Below are 5157 nucleotides of genomic sequence, written 5' to 3' on the forward strand. Positions count from 1 at the left end.
ATAATCTGTATAAGCAATAAAGATTAGGGTGATGGTCAGGAATCCTATCAACCTCCAATATTTGAAGCTCATCACAATATCAATGGAAACACACAAAGAGATGTAATGCCAATAAAGATCTGTATCATATCTCTATATCATTTTAGACATACCAATTTTTTTTAAATTAATGTACTAAAAACATTTTCTAAAACTGGTATGCCCGGTGCATTCTTTTAATTAACTTTAGAGAGAAGTCTGTTTTATTTCCTGTCTTAATTTAATTTAATTTTATATTTTTTTTAAATAGTTCAAAAAGGTTTTATACCCAAATCTGACTGGGGTAGGAATAATTATGGGCCTAACTGTGTGTACATTTATATGATTATTATTATCATATAGTGTAGTATAGGCTGTGACCAGATTCATTCTACAATTTTTTCAAGCTAACATGGTGGAAAGAAGTTCTTGCGAGCTGTAAAGGAAAAACCCCTTTAAGTAATCGCGAGCCTTATTTGATCTTGTCTGGTCGCATTGTAGAAAGTTCCCTAGACTGTCACATGATGCCTGCTTTGCCGCTGTTCACCTCCCCCCCCCCCAGATGTTGAGCCATATGTATAGTATCACCACTGCAAAGATAAAACCTCAGGATTTTGTGGCATTAGGCCTGTTTTATCTCAGCTTTGCTGAGAGATTATGCTTCACAGAAGAAACCCACCATCTGTCTACTGGACCAGAAAATAAAAGACATTTCCCTACCTCTTTATGGATGAGGGGGATGTTGCAGCGCAACTGTAGAGCTGACACCTGCAATACTTCGTGGGTCAGAGAATGTGGTATCCTTTGAAACTGCTGCTACAGGGTTTTATGTGCCGTGCTATTACACAGTGTACGCAGAGGAACCCAGCTCATGCTCTATGTGGTTATCAGACTAAAACTGGCCTCATGTAGCAACACTGAGTTTCAGGGCTGCGGGAACATATTTGCATTAATTTTGAGCAAAATCACTTTTTTAGCTGTTTTATTTATTTATTTTAATAAACCTAATTGCACTTGGGACACATTAAAGGAACAAATCTCGATACAAGTTTAACAAAATCCACCAGAACTCTAAGTTTGATCTTACCCGGGAATTTTAAAAGCATGAGCAAATTTGCAATTTAACAAAGAGACTATGTGCAAACATCATTGTTGTGCAATTACACATGTTTTAAATTGTTTAATGTTTAATAAATAACTCTTGGTCTGTTAGGTATTGTCCGGTGAATATCAGCCTAAGCAGCTGAAATCAGGACAATAGTTGAAAGGATGATTTGAGCACTGCCGTTCTTTTAACAGCAAACCCTGCACACGTATAGGAGTGACAACTTCTCTTCAAGTTCAAGAATTTATTAACAGAAATAAATGAACATCCAGAGAACATCACTATAGAATGCTGTTTATCTGAATTAACACTATATTTCAATCAACAAATCCTCTCTGCTAGACTAGTAAAATTGTAAAAGACAGGGGAATGATGGATCCTTCCAACTGTTTGTTTTTTGAGATAATAAAGTATTGGTAGAACTTAAAAAGCCACCTTATAACATAACTATATTTAATATAAATATAATTCTTGCAGTTGTATCCAACTTAAAAAGAAGCAGCTTCTGTGTAATTATATACTATTAATTTGTCTTAAATTAAATATGGCTCTTTGGCTTCAAATGTCCTTTATCATCGGTTCGACAGTAGTTAATCTAATATTTTCGTTTGCAGAATATGAGTTTGTGAAGCTAATGTTTTGGTTTGCTGTACACGCCGCTGTGATAAAGTAAGACATTCATAAGAATGCAATAGACAAGTCCAGCATAGTTTGGATTATTGCTGAATAAATTGTGATTCTTTGAAACCCACTTAACTTGTAAAACCTGTGATTGAAAACAAGAAAACTAATATTTTTTGCGTCTGCAAAAATCTTGTCTCTCCTCATGAAGCCAGTGTCAAGTGTTGTTCTGTCCTTTGAGAAGATGGAAACATTGGTAGAACCTCTGAAAACAATATTGACCAGACCAAGGTGACTAGAGGTCAGTTAGTCATTTGCCCAGTTTGTAATCTCAATGAATTGAAGCATTGCCATTTTTGTTCTGATCTTCCATTTTCTTTTTTTTCCTCTTAACTATTTTAAAGAGTTATAGAAAAAGAATACCATAAAAATGTGTATAAATTAATTGAATTGTTTATTATTAAATTACTGTGGATCTAAGCTCCACCACTGAACTAAGTCTTGATTTAAATGCAACCTTAAAACTAATTTATTCATGCTGGCTTTTAATAGCACACAGCGCCCTGAGATTGTAATCTTTATTGCCTGTTCTTATGGTTATATGCTTTCTTTTGTTTATCTCTGTGTTTATAATTTTTTTGATTGTAAAGCAGTTTGGTGCCTTCATTAGCTGAGAAAAGCACTATATATATATATATATATATATATATATATATATATATATATATATATATATATATATATATATATATATATATATATATATGAAAAAAAAAACAATTGATTGGTTGATCATTTGGTGACAAGCTTATATAATAAGAATTCTAATACTATATATTATTTCTAATGCACGTTACATTTGACTACAAATCTAAAAGTGCTACAGGAGCAGACAAATCAAATAACATAAAAACATAAGTTAAAATACATATACCATAGTATACTATATTCTCATTTATTGTAATCCTAATTCTACTTTAGGCCAATGAACCCCAAGAAATATAAGAAAATAAACATGAACACTCCCTGGTAGATATTTATTGGGTTCATCTAACAAGATTTCCGTATAGTGAACTGTTTGATTGATATTTGAAATTATAGAAATTTCCTTTAAATGGTTAGTTGTCAAAACAGCTATGAATTGTTCCCGGTTATGAGTAAGAATTGAACCTGTCAAGTACAAAACAACAACAGACGCTAGGGGGCAGAATCCTTAGCGTCTGACCAAAGTCATTTTTTTTTTTTGTTTATAGAAATACAACACTTCCTGTATAAAGGGGATACACTGGCTTGTTGCTTTTAAAATATACTGCATATACATATTAGCTTTCATGTTGTCAGTCAGTGTTATCAGAATATATTTTTTGTGCAACTTATTTATATGAAAGGGACTCAGAACTTACACTTCCTGACAGAGGAATTGTGGATCAAGAAGCTTGCCTCTCCCAGAATCAGATCTTTTTACTCAACTTCCCTGCTTTCAAATGCAAGAACTGAAGTCATGATGGCAGCCAGCGCATCAGAAACATGCAAATGAGACTGCACAGGCTCATATAATCTGATAAACATCCTCTATTGAATACCAAGTGCCTAAACGCAATTTCTGCAGGAAATTATTGTGCTGATGAGCAGAAGATAGGTCGTTATAAATGGAGGTATAAAAGCCCATCAGGGATATTCAGTCACAGTCCCATTGTCTTTGAAACGCACGCTCATTGTAGCACATCTCACTGCCATGCAAGTGCGAAGCACTATTCTAACCTCTAATTAGTCAAATACTCTGACCCAGATATGATCAACTGGATTTGGGAACAGAAGACAATATGCTGGCAGGCAGCGTGTCTCCGAGGGCTATCTTATCTGTGAACACAGAATCCCAGCAGACACAACCCACAATCAGCTCACGCTCCTCCCCAGACAGATCGTAACCAAACTGTGGTCTGCTGAAACCAAACCACCAATGTCCTTGAAGGCATTATTATGTCCCGAATCCTGATGCATCACACACATTTCTAAGAGTTTCTTTTTATTACCATCCATAAGATTTATATATATTTTTTTGCTGTTAATAAATGGTTTGAATTATCAGCAGCCACGTTAGAGTCCCAAGATAATTTTCTTCCCCCGGTTTCACCTTGAAAGCTCAGATGAAGGTTATTTCTGAGCTATATCGATCCAGCCAGAGATGCAGATCACATTCTGAGGGAGTGGCTGTTTGGGTAAGGGCTTTGAGGCTGATAAGTGTGACTGTCGGCTGACATTGGCTGGTGGCTGAACTCATTACACTAATGAATGTGAAGAAGGATGGAGGGCTACTGAAGGATGTGCTATGGAGGGCGCTTTGAGAGGAGAGGCGAGGCCAGAACAGGCTGACCTTCTCAAAGACTGAAAAAAGAGAGATATAAGCGACGCAGGTTGGCTATGTCAGCAGTCTCTGAAGAGCCAGAGAGTTGGGCCTGGTGGCAGAAAGTTCAGAATACACTGTATGATTGAGTTGCCAAACGAGCTGCGCGTGGATAGACAGCAGCTGTTTCAAATAGCTTTCACCTCCGCAGACTTTATCTATGCTTGACTGCGTAGCTTGTGTACGGCAAGTGAATTTTTCATTTGGGTTCCCGTCGCAGTAGCGGTGGCATATTTCTGTCTCTGAAAGGGCGACGGCTTGTGTTTAAAATGAAGGAAGTCGGAAAGGATATGCAGGGTTAAACACTACGTGCATGTTTCCCTGCATATTGACATATACGCTGTCGTACCAGATGTGGGAGTGTGTAGCTCACAGATGCAGCTGGATTATTCAATATTAATATTATAAAAACATCTTGAACATGTTAGACATCGCTCCCTCCTCCTGTTATAGCAAAAACAATGCAGAGGCAGAAATTAGATCTTCCACTATTCAGGTTGTTCCGGTTGCCAAAAAAGAGAAGAAATAACAAGAAACAAAATGGGGGGTAAAATCTATGCAGAATACACGCTGGACCACTGAACCAGGGCTAGTAATTAGGTCTTCTTTTTGCAGGGGCTTTGCTTTTTACTGCTGACAGTTACCGAATAAAATTTTAGAAGCTGTAACTTTGTTTCAGGTAGTGGATGCTAACTTTATTAACTACATTGCCCCCTTCGCCAGCCTGTCCCAGTTTTAAATGCACTTCAGCACCACATGCACCAACACAACGTTATTTAAGCAAGTGGAGGCAGGCTTGAGGTCTTCTCACACCCCTGTTCCCTGACTGCCATCTGGAGTTTGAGGCTTGGAGGAGGAGCAGGCCATTTGTCTGGGTTAGCCCAGGGTGGGGCGGTGTTCGGCCTGCTCTCCTCCATCCTGGTGATGGGAATCTCCTTCCAGGTCTGGGGACTGGACGGCCCTCTGGGGAATTGGTACGAGGACCTGGGAGTATAGGATGTGTGTGGCG

Source organism: Fundulus heteroclitus, chromosome 18, assembly GCF_011125445.2.
Source record: "Fundulus heteroclitus isolate FHET01 chromosome 18, MU-UCD_Fhet_4.1, whole genome shotgun sequence".
In the NCBI taxonomy this organism is placed as follows: domain Eukaryota; kingdom Metazoa; phylum Chordata; class Actinopteri; order Cyprinodontiformes; family Fundulidae; genus Fundulus; species Fundulus heteroclitus.